General features: G+C 48.2%; 1 pseudogene; it reads right to left on the bottom strand.

The window, feature by feature from the left end:
- LOC110550163 (uncharacterized) overlaps positions 1-17,739 on the bottom strand; it is a 39,423-nt pseudogene extending 21,684 nt beyond the window's left edge.
- Positions 17,740-20,438: the final 2,699 nt, after the last annotated feature.

The raw sequence follows: 20,438 nt of genomic DNA, 5'->3' as shown, positions 1-20,438 counted from the left end.
TGCATTGCACACTACTGGAAGGGAACTGCTGGAATCCAGTGACCCTCCCCACGCACTCCTTCTTTGTGGAGTGCGAACAGATGACCTTTTGCAAGCAGGTCCTGATGATCTGAGGAAGATGGCGGCTGCTTTGCCTGGAGGACTGGGCTCCACTGGTAAAAGCCGTGGGCTCTCCTTCAGGTGACGCTGCCTGTGGACTTATGCCTGTGATCTGGTTACAGGGTCAGACTCTCTCCTATCCAGACCTGCTCAGTGGGCTCCTCGGGGTGAGCCAGCACCTACTTGAACAGCTCTCTGTGGACTTCAAAGATGAATGAATGCTTAAAAGATATAGACTCAGAATAAAATATATTGGGGGGTGGTCCAAGGTCCCCCATGAGCGCCAGTCCTCCTTCCCAGGCACACTGACTTGCCCTTCCCAAGAGCTTCCGAAGGCAAGTTCCGACACTTGAGAACAACTTTGATTCCCACACTCTGTGCCCTATAAATCTGAATGTCAGCAATTCTGCTCACCACTGTTCCTGCATCTTTATTCACAGTGAGGGGTTGAGGAAGAATCACAGAAAGAAAACAGTCCAAACAAATTAAAGGACAGAATCATTTGACAAAATATTTTTTTAACCACCACAATTTTTTTTTCTGTATAAAGCTATGCTCTATAAAATAAGGATTAAAAAAAAAAGTAGATAAAAACAAAAGAAAAGGGTAAAAATCACCCCATTTATGTGCCCAGGCATTGACGGCACATGAATGTGTTTCTCTTATTTGAAATACAATTCGGAAAATGAGATGATGCATTTCATGCTTTCGCTTGAGGTACAGAATTTCCTTGGGACAAATTCCTGCGATAGGGTCTCTGGGTTGAGGGCTGCAGACAGAAAGCAGACTTGATTTAGAAGAAGCCTTGCCTGACTGGGGGAAAGCAGAGACCTATCACTCCGTCTTCCAGGATCCCAGGAGAATTTTGTAGAGGACAGGAAAGTCCCAGGGAGCAGATATTTGAAGTGTCGCTCTCCCTAGGTCAGCCAGCTCCAGATGATTGCCTGAGGGTTTTTCTCAGTGCTGGGGGTGGTACATGCTTCCGAAAGCCACAGGAAATTACAACGCCAGCCTGGATGACAGGTCATTGCTGGGTACTGCCTGGGCATGGGTGCTGGAGATCTCAGGGCCCCTCTCTGTGGGGAGATAAGCAAGAATTTGATCTGTATCAGAATCTATTCTCTGGAGCCCCCACCACTTTCTAGGCCTAAGACACACAAAGGAATTGATTCTCTGGAGCTGGAGTTGCAGGCAGGTGTGAGCCACATGATGGGAACCCAAGCTCTGGACCCCTGGGAGAGCAGCAAGCTCTCTCAAATGCTGAGCCGCTTCTCCAGCTCCTCACCAAGGAGTTTATGAATGATTCTGCTTTAGTGCCTTTCCGCTTAACACTATTTCCTGCCAATTACTGAGCATGTGTTTGAATGTTATTAGTTTAATTGGCCTTTGAGCTGGTAAGATGGCTCAGCAGGTGCGTGCCAGCAAGCCTGATGACCAGAGTTCAATCCCTGAGACCCACATGGTGGAAGGAGGGAACTGATTCCTGTGAGTTGTCTTTCGATCTTCCCATGTGCACTGTGACGTGTGTGTGTGTGTGTGTGTGTATTTGTCTGTGTGTCTATGTGTGTTTCTGTGAGTGCTTGTGTGTGTATATATGTGAATGTGTGAATGTGTGTGTATTTGTGCATGGTCAATGCGTATGTTTTTATGTGTCTGTGTGTTTGTATAGGAATGTCTGTGGTGTGTATGAGCGCTTTTGTGTATGTGTGTATATTTGTGCCTGTGTGTGTGCATGCTTGTGTGTGTGTATGAGTGCCAGGATGTACAAATGCTTGTGTATGTGTGTGAGTGCCTCTTTGTGTGGGTGCCTGTGTGAGTCTGTGTGTATGTGTGTGTGTGTGTATGTACATGCCTGTGTAGGTGCATATGAGTGGCTGTGTAAGTCTGTGTGCATGCCTTCCTACAAACACACAGGGTTTTTCTCTCCATGCAGCTGTCACGGGCTTTTGGGTCTGTTCCCAAGTAGAATCTGGGGCCACAGAATCTGAGCACTGATGAATGCTGTGGGCGCACATGTTGAGTTGCCTGCAGGAAGGTGATCCAGCTGACTCCCTCTCCTTCAGTCCATGGGACACCCAGAAATGCTTGTCCCACAGACCGTCAGCATCAGGCTGTGCCCCGTTCCTGCCAGCATCAGTACCTCTCTGATTTCCGCTTGCAAGGCTTCGCTGGAAGCAAGGATGAGCACCCTGTAGCAGCAGTACCCCTGCTTTCTGTTGCAATTATCGCTGGCCTTTGTTTTCTTCTGAGGTGCTTATCATACGAACTAATAAAAGCGATACATAGCAACAGTTTAGCTGGGTGTGGGAGTGCACACTTGTAGCCCCAGCACTTGGGAATATGAGGCAGGAGGATTACTGAGAGTCCGAGGACAGCCTGAGCTAAGAATGAGACACTGTCTCATAAAAAACCGAAACAAACACTATGAAACAGGGAACACAATGCCTTTAGTCCCTGGTCTCTGCCTCCTAAGTCCCATTTGTAAGTATGCTGCCCGCCTTTTTATTTTATTCAGTGTCTGATTCTACTTGATTCGCTGTGGTGGAGGTCACGCCTAGGGCTTCATTGCCTCAGCTCTGAGAAAGATCTGTTTCATAGAGAATGAATTTTAATTTTTATGTCCTTAAGTCAGCCAGTTGGTTCCTACGTTAATTTTATCAACATGCTTACATATGAATCCCTGAAGTGATAAAATATTTTCTCAATTCTTTAACACACACAAACACACACACACACACACACACACACACGATTGAACCCAGCCCTTGTTTAACCTAAGCAGACTTTCTATCACTCAGATATATCCCCAGCCCTTCATCTGTGTTTAAAATATTGCTAAGGGCCAACAAGATGGCTTGGTGAATAGAGGTGGTTGCTACCTAACCCAGATAATCCAAGTTCGATTATCTGGACCTCCTGGACCTTGGCCTCAAACTTCCAGGTGCGCGTTATTGCATGTGCACACACACTTAAAAATTAATTCAATGCATTTTTTAAAACAATTTTTCAATCCTTTGTTGTACTTTCCAAAAGCATAACTTTATTCCCGCCCTGGGACTATTCTAGTATTTCCACATTATTCTCTCTAACAATCTGGGATGCTTGCATGTGTCAAACAAATTTATTCCATCTTGGATTTTCTATTTAATAACCCATTATAATTTTATTCCCACATCATAATGCAATTTTAATGACCTCAGCTCCGTGGCCTCTGATTATTTAGCAATACAGGTTCCGCCTTTATTCACTCAACAACCTTGATTTGTCATTTTGTCATTTGTCTGTCCTCAGCCCTGTGGACAGATGTCGGCTCCTCATTATTCCTTTGATGACTTATCCTCGTGTGTGACCTTTGAAACTGAACTTAAATTTTGTCAGATGACATACACGACACACACATTTATATCGTGGGGACTGTCTCATTTATCAGTTTGCTTGGATAGCTTTAGAGTTTTACAAGTCTTAAAGAGAACGCCAGTCAGGGCCGGCACGATAGCTCAGTGGGGTAAGCACTTGCCACCGCGCCTGACCACCTGGAGTGGACTCCAGGACCCCCATGGTGGAGGGAGAGAACTATTCCTGAATGTTGTCCTCTGACCTCCACATGCATTCTGTGCCACTCCGATGCAGGTACTTACCCGCACACGTTGCCACACAAGAGAGGGAGCACGCATGTGCACACACACACACACACAGAGAGAGAGTTAAAAATCAAGTCAAATCTTTAAAAAGAAAAACGAAAGGACTAGTGGATCTGTTCAAGTTCTGGTTCTCCTTTTAAGTGCCTCAACAATGCACTTGGGAATCCTTCCTCGTAAGTACTTCATTTTAAAAAATGTACATGAATGTATTTGTTTAGTATATTTATGAACCTTTTTGTTTTTGCTTAGTGGATTTTCATTTTTAGTATGAAAAATGAAATGAGGGTCCTATTATCATTATTGAGACAGGGTCTTGTATATAGCCTGAGCTATCCTCAAACTCACTATGTAGCTGCATGACCTTGAATTCCTGCCTCTTTCTCCCAAATATTTGGGGTTATGGGTGTGCACTACCATACTTGATTTATTCCATGCTGGGGACTGAGCTCAGGGCTTTGTGCATGCTAGGTAATTCTACCCACTGAGCCTCACCTTCAGCCTCCATTTAATTATTTTAATTAACATCATTCCTCATTTATTTATATTATATTTCATAGTCTCTGTGTGTGTTTGTATGTGTGTGAGTGCAGTACCCTTGGGGCTGAAATTACAGGCTGCTGTGAGCCAGCTGACATGGCTGCTAGGAACTGAACTTGCGTGTTCTACCACAGCAGCAAGCGCTCCTGAACGCTGCACCATCGTTCCAGCCCCGCTCAGTGAAACTTTTAAATAAACTCTTAGGCTGTGGTTAGTGAACACAGCTCACACCACACACCTTTGGGTGGCCTGATTTGGGGCATCTGACACTCATCTGCAGGTGGGGCCCACGTGATGGTAGTGTTTTATCTTTTCCTCCCTTTTCTTGCTCCCGTGCAACATCTGGTTCTAGCCACGGGGTTGGAATGCCTCCTAACAAGAGGTCCACGGAGGGAGAAGGGCAGGGTGACTTCCCACAACTCAGCCTGACCAGACAGTGTGGCAAGAGTCACCCACCAGTCCAAGCAGAGAATCCACAGTCAAGGAAATGCTTTCACCACGCAGTATTGTCGCTCAGGTGGTGACTTTACAGAATGGGTCTCTCTCTAGCTGTCTGTACTATGAGCACATACCGCATTAAGTTCTTGTGCACAAGAGATCATAACCCTCTCTAGCCTAGAGATACTGGCTCCGCCCCAACCCCTCCTCCAGTATGCTTGCAAATTAGGCCAAAATTTCACACAAAGTGCTGGAAGGAACAGTGGGACACTCAGGTGAGGGTCCTATGACCCTCCCCACACCCTACTCTGAGAGAACATCGACAGTTCTCAGGCTGCTCCTGGATGCTCACATGGGAGCACAGCTGCTCTGATGAAAAAGAAAGGCTGTTTTGCTGGGAGGACAGTTCAGTACAGCAGAGTACGTGTGCAAGCGTGCCCACGAAGGATCCAGGGGCCTCTGGAGTCTCACAGATAAGCGTGTCTCAAACTCTTGAGTTTGGAAAAAAAAGACAAGCAGTCTATAGCTACTGTGGACCAAAAATCACCTTTGTTCAGCTGCAAATTAGAACTGAGCACTTTAAAAATATCAGCTTGTCTCGGAAAGCAAGAGCAACACAGATGCATGCTAGCACAGACAGCACTTCTAATTCAACTCCATTTCCTAAAATGCAAAAAGTCATGGAGGAGTACGTTGTTCCTGAGTTTCGAAAAAGTCTCTTAATCTCCGACTTAATCAAAGACAGCTGGCTCCTCATCAGCGTAGCTCCGTCCAGTGACTCCCCTGAAGATAGTCACGTGGGCTGTGGGCACTCAGCCATTGTCTTGAAGAGTGGGAACAGCTCAGGGAGGCGCACACAGCAGCATCCTGAAGTTGGCATTTTTTTATTAAAAAAAAAATGATTTTATTTGTTTTTATTTTCTGTGCACAGAAGTTTTGCCTATGTGTATGTTTGTGCACACCCCCCCCCATTCCTACAGTGCTCACTGAGGCCAGGGTGTCAGATCCTTAGGAACTAGAGTTCTAGAGTTACAGATGGCTGTGTGCAATCCCACATAGGTGCTGGGAACCAAACCCAGGTCCTCTGTGAGAGTACCAGGTCTTCTTAACTATTGAGCTATCGCTCCAGCTCCCTTGAGACCTGTTTTCATTTTCCCATCTTGGGATAGCTCTAAAATGCATTGTGAGATAGCTAGATAGCTCTAGTGCTTTGTTCAGGCTTTCCTTTGGCCATAAGATGAGGAGTGTTCCCAAGCCTGGGAAGGTGAATTAAAACAAGAGTCCCCGCTACACAGGTGACTCGGCCCTGCTGTGGGTCATGGGCACATCATGTACTGTGGTCTAGGTGTGTGACACTCCATGCCATATGTGGTCATTTTCACTCAAGCCTGGCTCAGTCTTCCCTCTAGGAGATCAGTAGGAAATACCTGTTCCGGGGATGTAACACAGGGAACCGTGGAGTGGCCGGCAGACACCGTTACTGTATATCCCCTGTTATTCCCAGGCCATGGTCTACTCTGCCTTTACCCCTGATAAACCAGCAGTTCAGGCCCTGGCCTCTCTGTGCTGTTTGTCTTCCACTTCTGCCTGGCTAATGTTTCACCCACCTGCAGCCATCACACCCAGAGGGAAAGGAGAAGAGGTGGAGAATGTGAGGGTTCCTCCAGGGTTCCTCCCTCCTGCCTTCAGCCCCACCCCAAAACCATCTGTTTTTCCAAAGAGAGTAAAGAATTTTTGGAAGGCCCCAGGGTACTCCTGGGGACATTTTTGTGGGTTCACTGCTGTCTTGCTCAGTTTCTGTCTGCCATTGGGCTAGCCTTGGAATAGGGTCTGAGGAATACAAGCATCTCATTTCTGAAGGAGCAACTCACTTTCAAAGTCACATTCCTCTAAAGCCAGATTCACCTTTAGAGGAGCAGCTAGAGAGAAGTAGCTATTCTAGGTAGGCAAGGATTCCTGCCTGGTTGGATTTGCTTCTTCATTTGGTCTCTAATGTATCTAAAATCTGCTGCTATTGACTATGACCCGGCACAGCGGGGCATCACTGCCAAAGCACAATGTGATGTGTAGAAACACACACACACACACACACACACACACACACACAGGTTCCCATTTGAAGCCTTCAGTGGTCCATCACTGCCAAAGCACAATGTGATGTGTAGAAACACACACACACACACACACACACACACACACACACACACACGTTCCCATTTGAAGCCTTCAGTGGTCCAGGTTGGTTCACAGCTTGATTTATTGTGTGGACTAACAAGCGTTTCATCTGCTGCCTCCTGGGAGTGTGCTCAGGTGCTGTAATGAACACCTCCCCTACCCCCACCCCCAGCACACAATGCAGCCAAGCTTCGTGGAGCTATTCTTGTCACAATGAGTCTGCAGGGGGCAGCGGCGTCCTCATCCTGACCCACTTCCTGGGGAGACTTTCTGTCAACTGGAAGCTTGCTTCCCCCCTTCCCTTGATGGTCAGGGACAGGGGGTGGAAGTTTCCCTTGCCTGAACACGTCAGGGGTTAGGCAGACAGCTGTCCAAACAGGAGCAGGAAACGCACAGTGTAGGTAGGTGCTCCATACCTGCAGTAGTCGGTACTCAGGGTCCCACAGCCTTGGGCTCACATCTCTCAGTTCTACATTTCGTCTTCAGTGCTAGCTCCTGCAGTGAAATAGGACCTCAGTAAGCAAGATGCAGGACCGTGCCTAAATGAGAGGTGTTGAGAAAGAAGAGGGTAGATGAAACATTAAAAAACAAAACAACAACAACACTCGTCTAGAAATAGCACTGTGCTGATTTCTGAGAACAAACCGAGCTTCTCACTCACAGGCGAGGCCACAGAAAGCAGCGGAGGCTGGCGGCATCATGGGGCTGCACAATGGGTTTGAATTCACCTTCTGAATGCCCTGACTCTTGTGATAGCTGCTTCCCCAAACACTAGTGTGATGAGTACTCCGTCTGCTTGTCATGTGCGATTTTAGGGGACCCAGCATTCAGGAAAGCTCTTCCTCGTTCCTGGTTTGGGGTTCTGTGTCACCTAGAGACTCCCTGGGTCTCCAAATCTCCGTGTTAGCCCCTTCTCAGCTATCCAGGCTGTGACTTGAGGATAGCTTTCCAAAAAAAACAAAAACAAAAACAAAAAAACACCAAAACCAGACCAAAAACCCCTGGTGCTTCTGATAGAACACTCACTTTATCAAATTCCACTCATAGGTGACCCAAGCCCATGCTAGAAGTATTGTGTAAGTGTTATCTCATCAAAGATTACAAGGGCAGATTCCCATTCTACCTAAGGATCGTCATCACACTTGAGGCTGTGCTGGTGACCAGCCAGCTGCAGCTGTCACACTCACTGAAGCAGCATCGGCACCCGTAGGGCAGTTGTTCGCAGGGCCTATGCTCTGGGAAGACTTGTTCACACACAAATGAGAGATCCAGGACAGTTACTGGAGGATGGTTTGTGAGAGCGAAAACTTACTAAGTGACTACTGCCTCCATCCATGCCCTGAAATGGTACCAAATCATCAAAGAAGTCAAAAATGTGTGTGTGTGTGTGTGTGTGTGTGTGTGTGTGTGTGTGTGTGTGCGCGCGCGCATGCCCGTGCGCGGAGGGGTGGTGATACTGGGGTTTGAACCCAGAAATTCACAAACACTGTCTCTGGGATGCAGGCCCAACCCTCTTTCACTGTTTTCCACATGTTTACAAGTGTGTAGGAGCTTGTGCATGTGGACGTCCGAACACAACCCTGATCGTCTCTTTAGTCACTCCCTGTATTTTTTTTTTTTTTATCGAGGCAAGGTCTCTTGCTGAACCTGCAGCCCACTGACTGCAGCTGGCCTCAGGCCAGCTTGCCTTGGGGTCCCTGTCTCTGACTCCCTTAGTGCTGGGATCACAGGTAAGTGCTACACCTGCCTGGCTCTGCCGTGGGTTCTGGAGGATGGTGACTCGGAGAGCCTCACAATGCATAGTAATTGATTTCTTCATCGAGTCACCCACCTAGTTCTTCCTTTTACTTTTAATTTTGAGGCAACCTCTTCCTAAGTTCCCTACATTGGCCATCCTCGAGTCTATACAGACCTTAAATGTCTGGTCCCTGGGCCTCAGCCTCAGGAGCAGCCCGGCCGCCAGTCTGCAGCACTGACAGGCTCATTAACACACTGTGGTTCTGAAGAGCCCAGGGCGGGGCAATACTGTTCACAGCGACTGGGCTTCGGGAACTGGTGGCCTTAGGAATTTGTCATAGTCTCAGGTACAGGCAGGTCACTCCAGTCCCGGAGAACCAAAGTCTATACTTCCCATCTCTGGCTTGTATGCAAAGCATCTTTAACAAAAAAATACCCAAAACAATTGGTGTAAAAACTGAGGTAGAATGTATGCAGCATGAGCTTTGTGACTGTCACATTCATAGCTTAGTTTAGTGCTGATGGCTGTTACGGTGACCAACTGTCACCTCACCTGTCTTCTGTCCTCTTGTGGGTCTGAAGCACACATCCCTATGCACCCTACCTTTCTGGGATACTTTTTCTTTCTGTCTTTAGTAGATCATTGCAGACAAAGAGGCTGGGTTCCCAGGACCACTACATGCAGACAGGAGCATGCAACCCAGCCGTGGAAAACGAAGGTGCCTCAGGGGCAAACGACCAATGCGATACAAGCAGGGTCTTAGGACATTTGTCTTGTGTCTCTTCCATTTGTATGCACAAGTCCTTCCCCTAGGAAGGCAGAGTCAGGAGTGATTTTATTATTTATTTATTCACTTTACATCCTGGTCTTAACTCTATTCCTACTCACCTCCCGCTGCCTGCCTCCCTCCCTTTCTCCCCTCCCATCTCTTATTCTCAGCAAAGGGGAGCCCCCTTCCTATCCACCCCAGCTCAGCAAGTTGTATCAGACCTGAGAGTGTCCTCTTCCTCTGTGGCCTGGCAAGGCAGTCCCTCCAGGGGGAAGTAATTGAGCTTTTATATTTATTTTCTCTTTCTCTCTCTCTCTCTCTCTCTCTCTCTCTCTCTGTGTGTGTGTGTGTGTGTGTGTGTGTGTGTGTGTGTGACAGTGTGAATGTAGAGTTGTACAGGATTGTCCGCCTAGCCGCTGCCATCTTCAGGAGTTCCCAAAAGATCATCTCAGCTGGGGTTGTTAACTGTTAACCTTCCCTCTTGAAAGGAGGGAGTGGGGAGAGTTTGGGGAACCCTCATTTGAGTATCTGTCTGCCCCTCCCAACCAGGATGATTGTAAACAATTTTGTCCTATTGCTTATAGTCTTAGGGAGGAGCTAGAAGAGAGAGGTTGGGAAAGACTACGGGAAGGCTGGATCTCTGAATCTGTGTGGCTATGGGAAAGCTATTATCTCTGCTAGGCAAAGATGTTCCAGGTCACTTTTTTGTTTGTTTGTTTGGTTTTGTTTGTTTGTTTGTTTTACTTCTGTAAGTAACCCATTACCTTAAGTAAACTTAATAAACTCGTTGGTGCCCCAGGGTGAATGTTGGTGGCATAATACTTTGGTTTGTCTTTGGAACCTGAGGGAGGGGGATGACAATATTTACATGTCCCTGGGGAAGGGATTTTAGCAACAGGAGGTCAGAGGACAATCTCCCTTCTTCCACCACTTAGCTGTCAGGGATCAAATTCAGGTTGGTAGCAAGTACTTTTACCTGAGGAGCCAGCTTCCTGGCCCATTCCATCCTCCTTTTAGACAGTGTGACCCACGAACTGGGCGCAGTAGGGAGTTTACTCAGATTCCACTTCAAGGTTTGTAGAACCTGAATAAGGTATTGTGGGATAGCAAAAGGGATTCCTAACTCAGTCTGGGGAAGGGTAGGTGGGTTGGAGCTGGGAGGGCTGCCCAGGAGGGAAGAGGAAGGAAAAAATAAAGCACGAGTCTCTGGGAGAGGAAGCCACAAGTGCTCCCTGGAGAGAGACTTAGTACCAGGCAGGATGGTACTGGACCTTGGGGCAGTCAATGAACAATATCTGCTGGGCGAAGCTTTCATTCCTGGTAGGGTACATGCAGAGATGAGAGGATTGTGACATGGGCTCAAACTATCAAGGAAAAGAAAACAGAAGTGTGGGGGGGTGCTGTTGAGTGTTGAGGCTATCAGGAGAGAGGGATAATCAGACAAAGAGGATACACAAAGGCCCTGGGGTGGAAGCTGCCTGGCAAGTTCAACCAAAGCAAAACCGATGTGGCTAGAACAGAGTGAATGTGAAAGAAAAGAACAGTGACCCACAAACTGAGGCTTGCTGACCACTGAAAGGTCTTGGCAAGGGATGTAGGAGCTACCAAAGCTTATGAGCAGTTGAATGTGGCATGGCTGGTCTTCAGGTGCCATCTGCTGTGGGAGGTGTTGAGACAGGAAAACTAAGTCCTAAACAGACGGAGTAGCAGGAGACCCCTGTGGCCAACCTGATGAGACTCATGAAGGATGTGGCAGTATTTGCCATGCCTGGTGGCTCAGGCTGTCATCCCAGCTGCTTGGAGGTTGGGAGAGGGTGGTTTAGGCAAGAGGATCACAAGTTCAAGGGGAACTTGGGCAATTTAACAAAAGGCTAGGGCATAGCTCATCGGTAGAAAGTTCTGGTCCACAAGAGAGAGACCTTAGGTTCAATCTTGAACAACAACAACAACACACACACTGAATGAACAAATCATCAAAAGTGACTGGATGAAGAACACATTGTTAATGGTAGGACTGACAAAATCAGCTGGGCTGGAGGTTGGAAAAGAGATGTCAGAAAGGGATCCAGAGGTTGGGCTGAGGCAGCAAAGAGTGGGTGGCCACTCCCGGGGAGGGGAGAAACTGGAGCGAGGCAGGTCAAGGGTGTGAACAGAAGCTGGGTGCGCAGCTTCTTCCAGAAGACCAGCAGCTGGGAACAGAGCCAGGAAGCCAGGAAATGTTCAGGTTGTCCAGGGAGTGCCAGCCCTGGAGTTGCACATGGAAGGGGCAGGTGGTGTGGGCAGCAGCAGGTGTGTGAAGAATCAAAGACAAAACAGAACCTCTGGGCCCAGGGCTGGGGGTTTGATGGACAGGTGTGACTTGGGATAGCCACTCATGGATCTAGGAAAGTTGTCAAGGGCAGACTGTGTTTCCCTCCATCTGTGATGCTGGTGATGGTCAGTCTTGTTTATCTGCTTGATGGGGTTTAGAGTTACTATGGAGACAGATAGGCATGCCTATGAAGGAGCTTCAAGACTAGGTTAATTGAGGCGGGAGATCCACTCTGAATACAGCTGGCACCATCCTTAGGGCCAGAGTACTGGACTGGATATAAAAGAGCTGAGCATCAAGGGCCATCTCTCTCTGCTTCCCGACCGCAGACACAGTGTGACCACCTGCCTCACGCTCCTGCCATGGCTCTATGATGGATTGTCCTGTCATACCATGAACCAAAATAAATCCTTCCTTTCTTCCTTAAGTGGCTCTTATTGGGAATGTGTCACAGCAGTGAGGAAGTGACTAATGAAATTCCCTGAGTGCTGAAATATGTCGTGAATTTTTTTTTTTTCTGTGCTTCTGGGAAAAGGGTTCTGCTGGGACTCGGGGCATAGCCACCTACTCTCACTTAGATTTGGCATTTCTGCATATCCCTAGACCACTGAGCTCTCAGACTCAGCCAGACACTAGGTAACGATCATGGATCTCTGGGTGCAGGAAGGAAACCACACAGAGAACTCATTGTCTAAGCTATCACGCGATTGACGGCCAGCGCTTCATTTCTGTGGAATAGTCTGAGAACAGAATCATCCACACCCAGGATTCTCACATAGTTGGTCACGAAGGTAAGAGAGAGTGTGACACTGAGGGAAGAGCAGTCAGATTCATCATCATGGTGTAGGTGATGACTCAGGTGGTGGGAAGACCCCAAGAGTGTCCCTATGTATAGAGACAGCAGTGAAAAGATCAAAATGGACAAGGCCGTGGCTGCTGGGAGTCATCATCTCCTGGCTGTCTTAGTCTCCTGGGATTGTGGATAGACATGTATGGAGAATGTATAGGCTTCCTACAGCTGCTGTAACAGAGGATCCTGCTGTTGCTTGAATGGGAAAGGCCGCCCCGCACAGGCTGACATTTTCCAGCCAATGTTCTCCAGCTGGTGGCACTGTTTTGGGAAGCTGTGGGATCTTTATGAAGAATGGCCTGAATGTAGGAAAAGAGACACTAGTGGCAGCTTTGGAGGTTATACCACCTTCTGATTCTGGTCCTTCTCTGTTTCCTGGTCCTTTGTGATGTGAGCTCTGTGCTTCCGCCACCATGATTCTGCCATAACTTGCCCACCCCAATGCACTGGGACCAAGTGGAACCATGAGCTGAAATAGACGCTTTCTCCCAGACGTTCTTTCTGTCAAGCGTCTGGTCACGGTGATGTGGAATTGATCAGGTCAGACTCCAAACTGGGTGGCTAGACAACAGAAAGCAATTGCTCATGAGCCGGGGACAGGAGTTCACAGTTGGCATAAGAGCTGCTGGCTCCTCCCAGACCCGCAAGGGAGAGTCTGCTGTGGATACTACCAGTTCCATCTGTTGCCCTAGTGTGGGAGGAGAGGGCTCCTCACCTTGCAGACACACCTCTCAAACTATGCCTGAGCTGCTGCATGGCCTTTTCTATTGTGTCTGTGTCTCCTCTGTTTCTTGGAGGAAGACTAGTCAGACTGGATTTAGGGCCCACCATAAGCTAGGATGAATGCATCTTAATTAATTACATTGAACACTATTTCCAGGGAGGAACAGGCTCTGAGGCGGTGGGTAGACATGAAGTTGGAGGATGCTAATTACCAAGGTCCATGCAGAAAGAAGACCAAGCCATCCTCCTAAGTTGTCAGTGGATGGATGGAAAAGTATGTGGGCAGACAGCAGGCAGGACAGGGAGAAATCTGCGTAGCCAAAAATCAGGAGGCCAGGGAACCACTAAGATCCTCCTTACTTAACAGATGTCTCTGAATACCCAGATGAAATCCTCCCAGGTCCTCCATCTGGTCTCCAGGGTAAACTCACCATGAAGTGGTGCAGATCAATGGCTTTGCTGTACCCACCCATTGCTAACTAATGCTAGCCCTTGCCTTCTGCCTTTTCCCTGATCCCCAGACCATTCCAGGAGTGGCTCAGTCCAGCATCCCCTGGGCAGAGCCCCAGGCATGCTCCCTGATCTGAGAAGAGATTCAAACATCAAAGGCTATGAAATTTTACCCTGGAGCAGGAGAGCAGAGGCCCAGAGCTGGCAGAGGAGATCCTGGGAAAAGCTAATGGCTCAGTGCCTCTGGTCTGGGAGTCGGGGAGAAATGAAAGTGATTGACAACTTGGGAGATGACCTCATCTCCGGAGGTGGCAGCTCCTGCACCTGCCAGGCTAAGGGGTGGACTTAGAAGACTAGTCCAAGGCCTGGGGGTGGGGTAGGGGGCTTCCTATGGAAAACACCAAAGCAAAAGGAGGAAGGAGACAGGCATGCCATCCCTTGACTGTCTTCATAAAGGCTTTTTGTACTGATTAACATGTCACTTGCTGTGTCTGCTGAGGTGACTCTCAAGTCTAAAACCTTTCTGTAAGGCATGTTAGCGTAAGGAAGTCTACCAGAATGAGAGCACCTCTTGGCATACTTTGGACATTTGTACATTAAACCATGATGCACTTTCCACAGCGCTCACACGCCAGCTCTCTAGAGAACTTTTGATGTACTATAATCTGTCAATAGTAAAATAAAGACCCAACCTCTGTCTACTCCCTGATCCACGCAGTCCATGGACGTCAGCTTAACATGGAAGAGGGGGATTCAGGCTGTGGGGTTAAGGAGGATGACAAGTCACTGACCTGGGTGAGCCTGCTGTAATCCTAGTTCCCCTCGAGAAAGGGAAGACAAAGAGGATGGAGAGTTGGAAGGAGGCAAGACTGCAGATGATCAGAGAAAAGCCATCAGGAAGAGTCTTAGTCATGAAGGGAAGAAAGAGCCAGGATATAAGATGTTTCAGAAGTCTCTAGAAGCTGTGGAAACCAAAAATTAAAAAAATAAAATAAAATAAGCAATTTTTCTTTGTACTACTAAGCAAAGTCCTGACCACAGCTCAGAACTATCTCAGTTGGACCTCTAACATACAGTAGAAGAAATGAGTGTGGCAAGTCACAGTGAACAACGCCACGAGTCACGACAGCGGTGCTGGCCCCACCAATCTGACCAGCACATTTGGATAGACGTGGATAGAGAACATGGGGGTTGTGCCACGGGCGACTGGATAACTGATGATTCTGCTGGCTGCTGAGTTGGTAAATATCTCTGAGAGCCCCCTGGAAAGTAGCTTGTACATGTGAGCCAGGTGGCACACCCACCTGTCAGCACTACCAGACCTCACTGGACTCTGGGCATCCGTTGGTGCTCTGTGCACCTGACTCCTGCTACTGCAGAGGTGTGTGCCCTTTGGTTAGCTCTTGGTCTCTGTCTGCCATTGGGAACATGGAGGGTGGGGTGGATTCAATGGCTGACCTCATATGAACCTTGACAGAGTCCAGGAACGGTGGCGACTGAGTGTGATGAGATCCAGCCTTAGATGTATATCCACAGGGGTGCAGTAGGTGAAGGGGTTTTGGACCCCACGGTGCTCTACACTCAGATTCTTACAATTCAGAACCCAATTCAGCGCCTCTGTGGAGGAACCAGGCTCCACCAGAGCGCAAATGAAAAGAGGGAGCAGAGAAGTAGATTCTTTGAGCTGCCACCTCCTCATATCTGCTCTGTGGCAGGGGCAGTGCCGTGCGTGTGACCCTTTGGGCAAAGGCCGGTAGAGCCCAGGCCAGAGCTCAAAGGATGCTGCAGTATTCCAGCTTCTGGCCATACCTTTGCTCTCTTCTCAGCATCACCCCCTTCTCGGGATTCGGGAACACAGATGTCTGAAGCTCCTGCTCCGAGATCCCTCACCCAAGCTGGCAGGCAAGGTAAAGCCTGGGGCTGGGGAGCAATGCAGGGGTAACGTGTGCTCAGTATATGTAAGGCTTGGACGTAATCCAGTTTCAATGGTAATTAAAAATATTAGCAACAACAAACAACAAAAAGGGCTGGCAAGAGGGTCCTGGGAAGGTGAAGGTGCTTAGCTCTAAGCCCGGCAGCCTAAGATTGATCCCCAGGACCCACACGGTAGAGGAGAATGATTCTCTCCAGACTTAACAGTGAACACCTTTAATCCCAGCACTTGGGAAGCAGGGGCAGGCAGATCTCTGTGAGTTCAAGGCCAGCCTAGTCTACATTATGACTTCTAAGTCAACCAGAGTTCTGTCTAACCAGGGACCTGTCTAAAAACAAACCACAATCAAAACAAAACAAGAGTGAAAAGTCTTCTGGCAGCTCACAGGCTCCAAGAGAGTCACACAACTAACTTTCTATCAATATGGAGGCCTGGAGGAAGCTGGGTGGATTATGAGTGATCAAATGCTTTCTTTCTGAAGGGATAGAAGGTGGATCTGGGACCCTTGAACCTCTGAGCACAGGTTTTGGGTGCATTTTAAACCAACTTGTAGTTTTGGGAAGACATCCCTAGAGCCATATAGTAATTGTAAGTGGAGTCAGAGTCAAACACCCATGTCAGCTTGCTCAATATAATCTTATCCCTAAGCAAGCAAGGTCAAAGACAAGCTTCTAAGGTGGTCATGGTGGCCCATACTGTATTCTCAAACTCTCCAGAGGTGCAGGCAAGAGGATCAGGGGTTCAAGGCCAGCCTTAACTATGCACAAAATTGGAGGCCAGAGTGGACCATCTCGTCGTTGGCTCTTATTTTTATTTGTGAAAGCAAAGGAATGGTGTCTCTATCTCCTAAAGTTGTTTTTTGTTGTTGTTGTTGTTTTTTGTTTTTGTTTTTGTTTTGTTTTTTTTTTTTTGCTTTTGTTTGTTTGTTTTGTCAAAAACTGTAATTCCACAGTTCCTCACTGGTGCTCTGGTAAGGGTGGTGACAGGAACCACGCTTATCATGTGCCAGTGTTGTAAGAGTCTTGAAAGAAGTACTGCGTCTTTCCTGTACTTTCCCTGTTCCCCTTCTGCCCCCCCGGGCTTCACAATTATCTAAGACAACAGCACAACCCAAAAGGGTCAAATTGGAGGTCCCCTACTGCCACTGGCTTATAAGGAGGAAAGGGCTCAGGGCCAAGCATTTTTATTGGCAAGCCCTTCTTCCACCTTTTCTTTCAGGGAAAATTTCCTAAGACACCTTCTAATAGGTGTGTGGATTTTCCCCAGTGGGGGTGACGTGAGAGAGTCCACACCTTTTTTAGGATAGGAGGTTAAAATATTCCCTCTTCCCACTTTATTGAGGAAGGCTCCTAGGCCCAAGGACACACAATTCCAGCCTCTGGTCCCCAGCAAACACTGGGACTAGCTACCTAAGGAGGACACCCCCCTCCCTGGGCACCTCTCTCTGCCTACCTTCCCCAGGAGGGCTTCTGGGCCAGAGAAGCAGGAGAGCTCAAGTTTGAAGTTGGGGAGATGCTTACAGGGGAGATGATTACCAGAGACCTTTTGGGAGAAAGTGGGGAGTGACAGGAGACCACTGAGGTCAAAGGTTACCTCTGTGTTGAAGATGAGTTTGTGTAGTGGGCTACTGCCTTTGGGGAGGGAGAATGTGTGATCGTCTAAGAGTCTAGAGATCTGAACCAGTGGGCCCCAGTCCAACAGCTTAAAGGAACATGAAAGATAAAACCCAGCACAGGGAAAGAGCACCCTGAGGGCTCAGCCTCCAGTTCTGGAGCTGGCAGAGGCGATGTGGGTAGTTAATATTTTCTTCTTTAACATGTTACAAGTCGGCACAGGAAACCACAGGGAAGCCTTTGGATCATCTGAACACTTTCTCCCCAACTTCATACATTCTCGCATTGAAAGAATGCTCTTCAGAGGGTTTGTCCCCAGGGTTCCATGTTTGGCCTGCGACCTCATTCCTGGGTACGTCCCAGCCTGTTCCCCAAGCACAGAAGCCTGCCTGAGCACCTCACCTGTGTGTCCTGCAGGCACGAGGCTGACAAGTCTGGTCGGAGGCCCTCTCCTTCCTGCATGCTCATCCTAAGGGCTGGAACCTCAGCAGTTACACACCTGGCCTAGATCTGAAGACCTGAGCTCTGCACTCACTAATAGCCTTCTCCGTTCAAACCCCCAGACCCTTGCCCCAGGCTGGGCAAATCACCTCTGTTTGGCACACTCGGAAAACAGTCATCAATGGGGGTGGGGGCATGTAGCAGCCTGTTTATCTGCCTAGGTGTCTATTTTCCCAACCAGACCATGAATCTCCTGGGGGCCAATGGAAAGACTGATTCATCTTTTAATCCCCAATTCCCAGCAGCACCTGACAGAAGATCTCTGTAAGTATTTGTTGGCTTCTTGTTGTCAAGTGACTTCTTGCAAAATGTTGTAGTACCGGAGAGGCATTGTGGGTGAGAGAGAGGCAGGACTGACCACAGCTCATGCTCGCTTATCAGTCCATCTAGGATCTACACTAGGGGCCCTGTGACAATGGGAGCCAGAGCCTCCCAGATAGCAAGGCAGACAACAAACACATAAGCCTGTTCACCAAGAATGGATGCACATATTCCAAGCAATACACGAAGCAGTTTGAAGGAGCTGAACGCTTTACAACAGGACACCACAGGGGGAGCTATTGTTCATGCCACCATCCTGGAAGGCCTCTCAGAGGGAGAGAGAATTAAAGAGCCACGAGAAGAACAACAACAAGATGGCCTTGTTTTGTGAGGGATGCCATATTGCAGAACCAAGCTGACTGGAGATCATGGGGGGTCCAGTGCAGTAAGAGGTAAAACTAACTGCATGAGCAGGGCCGGGCTGAAGGGGACTGAGGGTAGAACAGAATTGGAGTTTGTTCCCAAACCCAGGAGAAACCATCAGAGTGTTTTCAGCACTCTGGGAAACAGATCCAAGGTCCAGGAGAAGGAGACTTACAAAACTCTACTGGTAGGGTGCAGCAAGGCGTGGTGCAGGCTTGAACTCAGAGCTGGCAGTGGAGGTCAAATGTACAGTCAAGGTGCAGGGCATTGTGTGCATGCAAAGTGGAGGAAGGCATTGCAGTCTCAAACCAACATGTGGATGGTGACTTATGGAGTTTGGGCTTGAGTGGGAGTCAGGAATCTAGACCCACTCAGACATAAAGAACAGGGAGGAGTCAGAGTGGGAGACACTGAGAGGCCTGGATGGAACTCCCATGTGCATGTGGGATGTGGAGGAAAGTGAGGGAAAAGGAGGACCGGAAGATAAGAGGCAGGGAAACTGAGGCAGAGAGTGCAGGAGACACCACGGGACTCCCGAGTGAGGACTAACCACTGAGCACAGAAATGTGACTGATGTCTTGAGAAGCCTGGGTATAATAGACAAATGGTATATCCAGGGGAATGGCCAAAGGCCAGAGGAAGGCAAGCCTCTGGGAATAATAAGACTGGACTGCACCATTCCCATGAGGCAATGGTTTGAAGAGAACAACAGGTTTCTTGGGACACAGGGCAGTTTATGACAGGACAGAATCCATGATGTATTGTCATGGGGGAAGAAAGAGACATGAGCTGGGTGTGGTGGTATACACCTTTAATATCAGCACTTGGGAAGCAGAGACAGGTGGATCTCTAGGAGTTCTAGTCTAGTCTAGTCTACATAAGTGAGTTTCAGGTCAGCAAGGGCTACATAGCGAGACCCTGTCAAACAAAACAAATCAAGTAGCCTCCCTAAACAAAGGGAAAGGCACACAGCTAGAAGGCAGAAGAATGGAGATGATGCATCACAGTGACAGGCAGGTTGAACACTGCAATTGTCCCCAAAACAACACCTCACTCATGGAAATCATGGATATTTTAGACATATTTATATAAAAAGTACTTTTTGGTGGGCACTTATCTGAGCATGCTCAATTGGAGGTCATAGTTCATGAAGGGAAGATGGACATATTCCTGGCCATGTTTAGCTCAAGTCATGAAGCCAATTGTCAAAGGCTTAAAAAAAAATGAGGGACATATCTGGGTGTGTTCAACTTGTGTCATAAAGATGGTGGACAGGGACTAGAGAAATGGCTCAGCAGCTAAGAGTGGGTACTGTTCTTGCAGAAGACCCCAGCTGGGTCTTACAGGCAGCTCACAACTGCCTGTAACTGCACCTCCAATGGATCTGACACCCTCTTCTGGCCTCTACATGTACTGCAGTCATGTGCGTGCGCGCGCGCACACACACGCACACACACACACACACACACACACTTATAACTGAATTTATTTAAGAAGATGGGCAGAAACATTACACATGCTCGTCTTCATTTTTCCAACAACATTTTACCTGGCACCAAATAAAAGGATACACATAGAAGGTGCATAAATATGAGAGTTTCCCTCGCCTAGCTGTGGACATTGTTACCTGAGGAAGTGGTCATCTATGGCAGGAAGACAGTGAATTAAATAATGAAAAGTTGGATCCTGCCTGAAGCACCACGTTCAGGAAAACACCATAACCTGGACCCTACTCCACATGACTGATGGAAAGCATCAGTGAACTCAGAAACTGCCCAGCACTGTCAAAGTCCAGGAATAGACATGACTGGAGTCAGAGCTGTGGAGGACTCTCTCTTTGATCTCGGAATATCTGTACAGGGCAGGCAGCAGCAGGAGCTGAATCAGAGAACCAGAACCTGGACAGGGACCCAGGGCAATAGGACAACCCTTGCATATCTGAAAATTCTGCAGTCAAACACAGACCACGGACCAGT

Source organism: Meriones unguiculatus, chromosome 4 (genome assembly GCF_030254825.1).
Source record: "Meriones unguiculatus strain TT.TT164.6M chromosome 4, Bangor_MerUng_6.1, whole genome shotgun sequence".
Taxonomy (NCBI): Eukaryota; Metazoa; Chordata; class Mammalia; order Rodentia; family Muridae; genus Meriones; species Meriones unguiculatus.
The sequence above is the reverse complement of the archived record's forward strand: the minus strand, read 5'-3'. Positions and strand labels throughout refer to the sequence as shown.